The following is a 12090-nucleotide window of genomic DNA, read 5'->3' as shown; positions in this document are numbered from 1 at the left end:
GAAGGATATGGACTTAATATTTTGAGGGATTTGATTAACATTTAATCGATCTCACTATACACTATTATGTAACTATTACATAATAGTCCACACGTATAACTATTATACTAACACAACTAGGACATAGTCCATGTCTAACAGTCATGCACCGCAAATATCAAACATAATCATACCAGTACCAAGCATAAAATCATATTTTATGCTATTATCTACTCAGATTCTAACTAGCTAGGCTCTGATACCAATTGCTAGTTCCACGGGGCGCAACGGAAGCGAAAAAGGAACAGAAATTCAAAATTTCCTACCCGTGAAACTAATTCCAAGACCTACTAGAAGAATAAGAGTAAATAAAAACGTACCTGGAATATTTAAAGTTGTCGACCGAGCGTCCCACGCGTGACGCCTCTACTGGAATCCACACCGACTTTGTCGACGAGTCTTCGAGATCGGCGGTGCTAGCGACCAACACTCGAAAGAAACACCGATGCGACACCCGAAATTTTCAGACTAATGGACCTAATTTGAGTTGAACAATTCAACCCAAAATATATATATTTTATATGCACACATATATGCACGTACATATATATATTAGCATATATATATAATATGTGTGCGCTTTTATATATAAGCATATATATATAATCATGCTTACTGCCCCTTTTTATAAGCAATATGGGGGGGTGAAGATGAAATCCCAACCGATGTGGGATTTAGGGAATTAAGGTTCCCTTATGACATGTGTCCTTACACATGTTAATCCACATAAAAGCCATGTGTCACCATATTAATCGTGCATCAATTTGGTCCATTTAATCTAATAAATCGAGTCTAATTAATCGACAAATTTAATCTCATTAAATATCCAATTAATTAGTCGCACCATAAATCATCTAATCTCTATTAGATGATTTTATTGTTTCAAAATATCTCGTCAATTTAGTCGTAGTGTGTGACCCTGTAAGTTCCCAATTACGTTGACAGTAATATCAAAATCTCTATTTCAATATTACAAACAGTGAGTGGCATCTAGCAATGCATCACTGTTACTCAAGTAATCGGAAAGTCAATTTCTCGACGAACCTTGTGACCTCCGTTACCGTGTAATATAATCCCTTTGTCCTCTATATCTCTATTGAGCCCAAGGCATGGTCGATGACATCCTTGTATGGCTCAATATCTCTTTTTCTTGGTTTACCGGGTAAGTCTATCAGAACAAATGAGCTCGATATCATTATATCGACTCATTTGGGTATGCATACACTTTTAGACTTAACCACCAAGTGGCCGTGAGATATCGCTCCCGTTTCGTAGGAGGGACAAATCCTATCTTGATCACTCACATTCCTCTCCATGCTCTGTGGTATACCCAATAACTGTCTTTATAACAATCCTGTTACAGTGGCGTTTGACAGTATCAAAGTATATGACATTACATGTAGGAATCTATGGTGACCTCAAGTCAAAGGACCATTACACTATAGTCACTTTGAGATATGCTAATGACAGTCACGTAACAACCCATGTAGCAATCTCATGACGGATCAGTCCTATACACATTACTCTTAATGTATACATGTGGTGTGATTTGATATCTCCATATCCATGACCTATGAGATTTGATCATCAATCAACACTTACACTAATCTAACCGTATTATCGTTGTCCTAATTAACGATAATACTTTGACTATGGACATTTAGGAATAATGTTCAGTAATTATAGGATCTCACAATCAAGTCACACTTGATGCCTATTGAACCTACTATTCCAAGGACATTATTGTGTAAAATCATATTTAGCGCAATCTACACAATAACAGATATGCCTCGTAATATAATGAAATACATGTCATATTACAGAACTGATGATAGATTGCATCTAGGGCATACACCAATTCCCAACACCTGCGACTCTCATCACCGACAATGCCAAGAACCTGAATAATAAGCTCATTGACGAGCTCTGTGCACAGTTCAGGATCCAACATCGTAATTCCTCTCCATATCGTCCACAAATGAATGGTGCGGTAGAGGCAGCGAATAAGAATATAAAGAAAATCATCGAAAAAATGACGGTGAATTACAAGGACTGGCATGAGATGCTCCCGTTTGCACTCTTGGCATATCGGACTTCTATCCGCTCATCCACCGGGGCAACCCCGTATTCTTTGGTCTACGGCATGGAAGCGGTTCTTCCAATCGAAGTGGAGATTCCCTCCATGAGGGTTCTTGCCGAGTCCAAACTCGAGGAAGCAGAATGGGCGAAGCAACGCTATGAACAGCTTAATCTCATCGACGAGAAGCGGCTAACTGCACTTTGCCACGGTCAGTGCTATCAGCAAAGAATGGCTCGAACATTCAACAAAAAAGTTCGTCCTCGCAAGTTCAGCCCCAGCGACCTCGTCTTGCGAAAAGTTTTACACATCGCCCCAGATTCCAGGGGCAAGTTCGCTTACAAGTACGACGGTCCATTCATCGTTAAAGAAGTCTTTGACGGAGGGGCAATCATTCTCAACGATATGGACGGAAACGAGAACGCTCTTCCGGTCAATGCTGATGCTCTTAAGGAATACTATCCGTGATGGTGTTTCTCTTATCCCACTGCGGATGTTTTCTCAAATGCACATTACATTTTATCTTTCTTTGCAAGTACAGTTCCCAACACTTTTAATTTCGTTAACTCATGTACTCCCATCTTCTGCTCTTTCCCTTTTCTCTGAATTTTTCCTGAGAGAAAAAAGAATGGATTTCCCGCTAGGTTGAAAACCTCTTTGAGGCGGCCTAGGCAAAAATTAGGGAATGAGAGGCACGGTTTAAAATCCCGCAAAGGGGAACCGTGGCAAAAGGAGGGCATGAATCAAAATGCTCGCTAGGCTGAAAACCCGAAAAGGGCGGTCTAGGCTAAAGTTAGAGGAATCGAGAGGTGCGATCAGACCCAATACGGGTGATCGTAGCAAAAGGTGAGATCTAAATGATAGAAATGTCAAACAAAACACCCCGTTAGGTCGTCACGCGTCTTGCGACCTAGGCAAAAATTAGGGGACCTTCGGCAGCTCGACCACGAAATGACAGCTACATTCAGCATGCAGCGGCAACAAATAGTGGTTTGACAGTCTTCGATGCAAGCAAACTCTCTTTTACTCTCAGAGCATGAGACACGTTTCGACATACAGTCGAATCTTTGTATCCTTGATTTGGAGGATCCCAAAGAATCCCCCTATACCCTTATGCAAATTCTACAGGTCATGCCTGTTCTGTAAAAAGCCTTTCTTGTCAAATCACAAGTCTAGCGGGATACGACCACCCCTTTAAATGGTCATCAAGTTCAAATCCCCAAAGCATTATTATTCAGACTTCTTTCCACATCTTCATTATGGCTGTAGAGTAGAACTGACAACTACTGTTAGCTCCCATGGTTCTATATGCAGGAACGAAGATGTGAACCTCGGAAGAAGTCTTTCTTTGATGAATACATGTCTGCCTTATGCTAAGGACCACAACTAAAATCCAAGGAGAAGTCTTCAGGATAATACTCCATGCATTCAATCGCATCACAATCAGTTGGCAAACAATGAAACATTCTGCCACTACATCGATTGCAACACGGACAAGCTCAGTGACGGAGGAAGCACAATGATTCCTTCCACACCTCACGCAACTCCCCAACGTTTGCATTTACTTTTTGCAATGCATCCCATGCAATTTACTTTTCTGCATTTCGGGTACGTCCCGACTACTTTCCTGCATTTCGGGTACGTCCAGACTACTTTTCCGCATTTCGGGTACGTCCCGACTACTTTTCCGCACTTCGGGTACGTCCCGACTACTTTTCCGCACTTCGGGTACGTTCCGACTACTTTTCCTGCATTTCGGGTACGTCCCGACTACTTTTCTGCATTTCGGGTACGTCCCGACTATTTTCCACACTTCGGGTACGTCCCGACTACTTTTCGCATTTCGGGTACGTCCCGACTACTTTTCTGCACCATGCAAACCGCCTGGCAAAACACCCCGCACCTTGCAAACCCGCCGGGCAACACGCCCCGCACCCCGCAAGTCCATTGGGTAGGCGCCTTTGAACCATGTTGTTCATTCGGTATGCGCCCCGTGCATATTGCAAACCCTTCGGGTACGTCCCGACTACTTTCCGCATTTCGGGTACGTCCCGACTACTTTTCTGCACCATGCAAACCGCCTGGCAAAACACCCCGCACCTTGCAAACCCGCCGGGCAACACGCCCCGCACCCCGCAAGTCCATTGGGTAGGCGCCTTTGAACCATGTTGTTCATTCGGTATGCGCCCTGTGCATATTGCAAACCCTTCGGGTACGTCCCGACTACTTTTCCGCATTTCGGGTACGTCCCGACTACTTTTCCGCATTTCGGGTACGTCCCGACTACTTTTCCGCATTTCGAGTACGTCCCGACTACTTTTCACGCATTTCGGGTACGTCCCGACTACTTTCCCGCATTTCGGGTACGTCCCGACTACTTTTCCTGCATTTCGAGTACGTCCCGACTACTTTCCTGCACTTCGGGTACGTCCCGACTACTTTTTTGTTTAGGGGTCCATCCCCTCAGGTTCATCCTGACTTTTACATTTCTGCATCAGGTATAACATCCCCACATATCCAAAGTAAGAGGGAGAAGACTGTTATCGGAAATTCCATGTCAATCCTTGCTATCAAATTGGGGCGCTTCTGAAGTCTTTGGCTGCATCCTCTACTCGAGCATGCAGTCAAAGAGGGGCAAGCTGTCAGCACCCCATTTTGGCTCACCTTTCCAAACGATGATATCAGCAATGATCCAAGCCACAACCTGAGCAGAATACAGAAAAACGACTTAACAGAGCAGAAAATCACTATTCATCCTCAAGTCGGCAAAATCGGGCAAATGACACATGCATATGACAGAAGGACTCCAGGGGTCACCAAAGGGTAATAGAGTGACTAGAGAGCTCAGCAATATCCAAAACCGGCATTTTCAGTATATCACACGGACAGTTCTATTTTCCGATAGTTCGCTCGATCATCGGAAGATAGCCAATATTGGACCCCAAAAATCCACTCCAATGCCAAACAGATGAAAAGTGTCCCCAAAGGCATTTTGCAAATCATCTGCTCTATACAGAACAACTTTCTGTATACAGACAACTTTTCAGTGGAAGTCCAAAAATGCCGGTTTCTCGAAGAAAAGTTAATTCCAAATATCAGATGCGGCCATGCCCCTCAATCATACAGAGCACGAGCAATGCTTCATATTGTCTTTTAGAAGCCATACAGACACTTTGAATGACTTCCGAATGACAAAACGGGCATACCCTTCTTCGGAAGAGCGTAACCGGAGACTGGTCTGATGGAATTACGGCAAACGAAGTTCACACTACATTGCCCTGAAAACTCCAGCGGACATTCGCAATTGGGCAAAACAGACAGTAAAACCCTTCACGGTTTCCCGAGTAACCTCCGAGGGGCACAAAAGGCCATTTTCAGTGAAAATCCATATCCGGAGGTCCTCTTTGGGGAAACTTAACGCCGGATGCTTACCTTACACAATGCTAGCCTTCTCAAGGCTCAATGTGGAATTGTCGGAATGAATCACACAACTCATCTAGACCCCTCGAGCAGTGCTTTAAGGGTCTCAGATGCACTTTTCATATCCTTAGAGGCCCAATCTCAGCAAACAGAGATAGCAGTAATCTCCGGATCGCCCAAGAAACTCAGAAAGCAATCTGAGAAATCCAGTTTCGGCCTCCTAGGACATCTCCGGCTCCATATTTGTATTTACCGGCTTAAGGGGCAAGGGCCCACGTAATTTGACAATTTATGTCAAAATGACCGACGTGGGATGCAGATACAAGATATGCTGTCAGAAGTGGGTAACCTCGCTCTGAATGCATAAAAGGAGCAAAACCGGCTTCCAAGCCTCATACAGACATTTGGCAATTTCTCACGAAAAATGCCAATCTCGGACTCATTAAATCCATTTCCTCGCGTATATCGATAATTCGACGTTCAATTCAAACCACGAACTTCGAATGCACGATCAATCGAGACCCGAGCTTTTTCCCGGTTTCTCTTCTTCGGTCGTGGGACCCACGGGCTATTCAAGATGAGTCACCCTTTACTCTAGAAGCTTCTTCTTCTTCTTCAATGCAAGAAGCCAACTTGCACTCTTGCTTGAAAATATCCAAGAGTTTGAAGACAACACTCAAGCCTCCATCAATGCTCATCAATGCTCATCAATGTCTTATCTCTTCTTCATTAATGCAATGGAAGAGGATGAGGCTTGATATTTTCTAAGCATGGGGGTTAAGAGCACTTGCTTTTGCTAATTGTGTCATTAGCTTTGCCTATAAATGGCCCAAAAGTGATTAAGATAATCACTTCTCCTCTTACACACTCTCTCCAACCTTTCTCTTTCAAGAAATCCTCTCAAACTCCATAGCCAAGAACACTCAAGAACCAGAAAACTTCAGCACTTAGAAGGAAGAGAAAAGAAAACCGAAAAGATCAAAAGAGAGCCTTGAGTTCTTAAGTCGGAAGCCGATGTTCATCATCCCGACTTAAGCTCAAAATTTCTCAAACTTCATATCCCACTCATTTTGGACCCATGGAGTTCATTGGTGAAATTGGTTTTTCCATTTGAAGTCTTTAAATTATTGTTTCAGGTCAAATAGTGCATTTCGGGTGAAATCGCTACTCTCGGGTGAATAGTGACCCGCCAGCGCCACCCGCGCGCACGCCGCCCCGCGCGCCGCCGCGCCCGCCCGCGCGCCCGCGCACGCCCGCGCGCCGCCCGCGCGCACCGCACCCCGCGCACGCCCGCGCGCGCCCCGCGAGCACGCCCGCGCGCCTGCCCGCGCCCGGCGCACGCCGCGCGCCTCCCGTGCATTCCAGCCTCATTCCCCGTGCACCTAGCTCCCCGAACGTGCATCCTTTGCACCCGAGCATCCTTCCAAGCGTTCAACCGAGTCACCCGACTCTCGAACACTTCCCTGACTCTTTCCTCGTATCCCGAGGCTAGGTAAATCACTCTTGACTTAGAGGAGTTAGGGCTTTTTATATTTTTGCATGGCTATGGAGTACTATGGTATTTTATGCATACTTAACTTGCAAGACTTAACTTTTATGCAATTTTATGTTATATTATGCATGTGTATTACCTTATAACTTGCTAGCATGTCGGAAAAAGGTTTGGATTGTTGTTTGGAAGACCATCCCGACCCGGAAATGGCAAGTGAGCTCACGGCCAAGTCTCTAAATGGGATGGCCGAGACTTGAGTTGCTCTTTTCGGGTTAAGATTGGTCTCCTTAGCCGATCCAAGTTATTTTCCGAGTTTATTTTGTTGTTCTTGCATGCATGAAGCCGGTATTATTTTATCGATTCCTTAAATAACATGTTTGTGAATGTTTGCATGTTTAAATGAGTTAATCAAATCATGGTAATACCGGCTTTTGTCAAAACGTGTTATTCATGATGTTTGATGTTTGAGCATGCGAAAAATGATTAAACCAAGACAAGGAAATTCTTTGTGATTTGAATCGAGCCATGAGAGTATTCGGCCATCTTTGACAAGGTGAAGCCGAGGGCTTCTTGGCCCTTTTTGGATCAAGAATGATTTCCTTATTTCGAGTTTAATTCATTTCTCGGATTGTACGAAAGTGTAATTTCGATATTTCCACGATTCCCATGTTAAAACATCGATTACATGTCTTTTCAAAACAAAACATGCATGGATTCGGGTATCGTTGACTCATTCGGGTCCATTCGGTTACGAGGGTAGTTTCGGTCATTGGACCAAATATCCTCGATCCTTACGGATTCGTGTTGGTCGCCGAATCACGAATCGTTGTCACAATTAAAGTATTCGGCAGTAACCTTAAGCATTAATTCCACGAACGGGTTAATCGGGACGTTCACACGGCTAATTCATTCCATTTAAATAACTTTGCACGAATTGGACATTAATTTGTAACTCGCGTCGACGAATTACAAAACGGTGTTAATGCCCTTTTCAAAACCCTCATACTTTCAAATCCTTATTGTGTTTTCTCCTTTTCTGAAAACAAATTTTCAAATCAAGGGCAAGAACATCATTTCGTGATTCGCCGACATCCTAGCGCAGTTTAAGATGTCAGTTGGGTATTCTGTATCAAAATACAGTTATCGGACTAATCATTTCACTCGACTTAACCAAATCCTAGAAAATGGTTAGGCGGAACTCTAGGTTCCAAATCTAGAGTCAAAATACAAGTTTGGATCAATTCAGTGGTAATTCAGTGTCACAACACCGAATCACTATAAAAGCAATCTACACACATGATATTCGATTCTCTTTTCCAAATTTCCAACAAAAGCAGAATACTAAAACATTGGCACGTGTTTGATTGCTTAGCATATGGCATTTGCTTGCAAAAACACTTTTGGATTAATAAACTTGTTAATCCATGTACATTCGGAAAATACAAAACACCTTGTCTGTTTTTAACATGTTGCGTGTTATCTTTCCGCACTTGTTTGCCATATGGGTCGAGCTTGATCCCTAGGCCGGATAATATTAGGGTTCAACACCCTAATCATCGAGCACAGGGTTCAACGCCCTAATCAACACTCACAGGGTCCAACGCCCTATTCAGTGAGAGCGTCCATTGAATTTCAGTTCTTCGGTCTTTTTCCCTAAACTCACGGTGAGTTAGAGTGGAATAATAACCGAACGCGAGTCGACTGGAATTCGGCCATTTGTAATTTGTATTTATTGTTTTCGAGAGCATTGTAAGGATTTTATTTTGTACATTTATTCTGTAAGAATTCCAGTCGGTGAGCGAACGGTCCGAGAGTCGAATTAATCGAATCGGTCTAATGCTTGCCTAGATACAAGTAAATCCAAGAACTCGCGGTTCTGGTTCACGCAGGGATTCAACCTCCATGGTTCGATGAACTGTAACGCAAGATTGTGAACCAATTCCCCGACACATGAGTTTACTTCTCTCTCAGCTTCTCCACCGACATCGTTTAATTCATCGAAGTTACGGTGTCAAAACGTGTGAGCCGAGTGCAGCCTAATTCATGCGGTAAATAAAACAAAAATGCAAGCCTAGCAAACCAGAGTACCGAAAGGGCGTGCGGGATATAGGCCCGCACGTAACATGAACCCCCGAACACGGATTTTCCGGTTCCGCACAGATCAATGCCTTAACGACAAACTAGGTGTTCCATACCCCTAGACTCAGGTAACTTATCCGCCCTCGACCTATGGGTCGTAAAATGATAAGTGGCGACTCCTTCTCTCACGCGTGTCCGTCACGCGTCCCCACGGGAAGGTGGACACTCCCAAGTCGCGCGATCCAAAAGCGCGCAATGCGGGCCTCGACGAGTGTCCACATTCGGGTCCGTACAGAGTGCATCGGCGAACTGGTTCTTCATGCGCGGTGTGTACGTAAATGAAATGTCTTCGAAGTTCTCTGTCAAGTCTTCGAGGTACTCATGATATGGCACCAGTTTCGTATCTTTCGTCTTCCACTGTTTGAGTGTCTGAAAGATTGTGAGCATAGAATCTCCGAACACTTCAAGCTCCTTGACTTTGAGGTCGATCGCCGCCTGTAAGCTGAGGATACATGCCTCATATTCGGCTATGTTGTTGGTGCAGGGGAAATCAATCTTCGCTGCAACAGGGAAATGACGCCCTTCAAGGGATATCAGCACTGCGCCAATACCTGACCCGGTGGAATTGACTGCACCATCGAAGTACATCTTCCATCTAGTAATTTCCTCCTCACCACTCATTTGGAGGATTCCTTCGTCTGGAAAGTCAGAGTTGATTGGTGTGTCATCGACAATTGGGAACTCTGCTAGATGATCTGCTACCGCTTGGCCCTTCACTGATGTGCGCGACACATATTCGATGTCGTACTCCGTCAGTTGGCAACGCCATTTTGCTATGTTCCTCATGGAGGACGGACTGCTAAGTAGATACTTCAAAGGATCTGTCTTCGACAGCAGGCGAACAGTATGGTAGGGAGTGTATTGCCGGAGCCTTTGCATGACCCACACAAGTGCGCAACACATTTTCTCTATCTCAGGGTAGTTGGACTCCCCTTCAGTGAACTTTTTGCTTAAATAATAAATTGCTCGCTCTGCGTGAGAGGAATCGTCCTTTTGCCCTAACATGCATCCGATGGATTGTCGGCGTACCGTCAGGTACAAAATGAGAGGACGATCTAGTGAAGGTGGAACCAACACCGGTGGCTGAATTAGGTATGCCTTGATGGTATCAAAAGCTTTCTGACACTCGTCATCCCATTCGACCGCTGCATTTTTGCGAAGCAAACGGAAGAGTGGTTGGCACTTGTCTGTCAAATTTGCAATGAAACGCGCGATGTAATTCAGCCGTCCTAAGAAGCTCCTTACTTCGCGCACTGTCGATGGAGGGGGCAATTCCGTGATCGCTTTAACCTTGTCGGGGTCGACCTCGATGCCTTCCTCACTAACTATAAACCCTAACAATTTCCCTGACTTGACGCCAAATGTACATTTCGCTGGGTTAAGTCGGAGTTTATACTTCCTGAGACGGTCGAACAGTCGCTTGAGGTTAACCAAATGATCTTCTCCTTCTTTGGACTTCGCGATCATGTCGTCGACATAGACCTCGATCTCTTTATGCATCATGTCATGAAAGAGAGTGACCATTGCCCGTTGATAGGTTGCCCCGGCATTTTTGAGACCGAAAGGCATGACCTTGTAGTAAAATGTACCCTACATCGTGATGAATGTGGTTTTGACTTTATCCTCTTCGGCCATCTGAATCTGATTGTATCCAGAGAAACCGTCCATGAAGGAGAATTGTGTGTGGCGTGCTGTATTGTCTTCCAAGACATCGATGTGAGGCAGCGGGAAGTTACCCTTTGGGCTAGCCCTATTGAGATCTCGGTAGTCGATGCAGACTCTGACTTTCCCATTCTTCTTCTCCACTGGAACAACGTTCGCTACCCATTCAGAGTAATTGCATAACTCCAAGAATCCCGCGTCTACCTGCTTGATAACCTCTTCCTTAATGCGTAAGAGAAGGTCAGCTCGTTGACGTCGCAAGTGTTGGCGCTTGGGTGGGAATCTTTCAGTGTCGAGTGGAAGGAAATGCTTTACGATCGAGGGGTCTAGGCCTGGCATATCAGCGTAGAACCAAGCAAAGACCTCCTGATACTCTGTTAAGAAGTCGATCATTCGGGCCCTCTGTATAGGGTCGAGTCCAGTCCCGATTCTAAGGTGCGTGGTTCTTCTACATTGCCTATGTTGATATCTTCGGTTGGCTCGACGGAAGTGAGTTGGTGGTTTTCGAGACGATGCAAACTCTCTTCTATCTCGGGCACGCGACCGTCCTCATCAAGTCCTTCCCCGAAGTATATGGGTAGGGACTTTCCGAGGTGTGTTTCGAGTGAATTCGAATCGTTATATCCGTGATTTGGATTCGATTGGAGCCTGGACATGAAAGTGAATTGTTTTAGAAATTAAAGGTGTTAGAAGTAAGTGCAAGAGAGAGAATTTAGACATAGGAAATCAAAAAGCATGCAGGGATTCTATTAACAAGCCATAACAAAAACCCCTCTTCTGTCATGTGGCTTATGGCGTTGCCGACATGCAGGCAGCATTATATATAAAGACCGTCTTACACATCGACAACTATGGCAGAGTAGAGCGGAACTGAAGTCCAGTTGGTAAGCTCCTCATCCTCCAGTAGAGGGCGGATATGAACCCTAGAAGATGTCTCCTCAGTGACGGCATATATGGCTAGCAAAGCCAAAAACGCTTCAACTGCATCCGAAGAGAAGTCATCTGTTTCAGTGATTGGGCTCTCGGAGGTGCCTCCCATGATTTGCGGTGGTGCTGCAAAAAACTGTGAGAGCGGTGGAACCGGAATGCCCCTACAGAGCTTTCCGTAATATGCAGCAAGGCGGTGTAGATGCTTTCCACGACGAGCTTGCATGATCTCATGGCAGGAGGGGCGAAAGCCGAGTCCCCTCCTATTGCGGTATTCCTCCATTTCAATCGGTCGGAGGATTCCCTGTGCACGTGCCCCGAGTCTAGTTCCAGG

Source organism: Punica granatum, chromosome 2 (genome assembly GCF_007655135.1).
Source record: "Punica granatum isolate Tunisia-2019 chromosome 2, ASM765513v2, whole genome shotgun sequence".
Taxonomy (NCBI): domain Eukaryota; kingdom Viridiplantae; phylum Streptophyta; class Magnoliopsida; order Myrtales; family Lythraceae; genus Punica; species Punica granatum.
The sequence above is the reverse complement of the archived record's forward strand: the minus strand, read 5'-3'. Positions refer to the sequence as shown.